This window comes from Corvus brachyrhynchos, unplaced genomic scaffold, assembly GCF_000691975.1.
Source record: "Corvus brachyrhynchos isolate BGI_N302 unplaced genomic scaffold, ASM69197v1 scaffold836, whole genome shotgun sequence".
In the NCBI taxonomy this organism is placed as follows: domain Eukaryota; kingdom Metazoa; phylum Chordata; class Aves; order Passeriformes; family Corvidae; genus Corvus; species Corvus brachyrhynchos.
The window spans coordinates 17,552-17,862 of NW_008238669.1; positions in this window are offsets into that span (position 1 = coordinate 17,552).

Below are 311 nucleotides of genomic sequence, written 5' to 3' on the forward strand. Positions count from 1 at the left end.
TGCGGTGTGGTACTGACGCCTGGGTCCCGTTTTGGGCTGAATTCCAGCGTTCCGGATGGAATCCCGTGGGTCTGGTTTGGGAAATGACTCTGGGACCCCCCGGAAAGGGACCGGTTCCACCTAAAAACGAACGAATTCCACCCAAAAACGAACGAATCCCACCCGAAACTGGGTCCAGGTATGAGAACGGCCCCCAAAAGGGACCCAGGAGAGCCCTCTCGAGGCCGGGCTGAGCTCCTGGAGAATCCGAGGCCGCTGCGGACCGGGCGGGGGGAGGGGGGATGTCGCGACATGCGACCACGATAACCCCG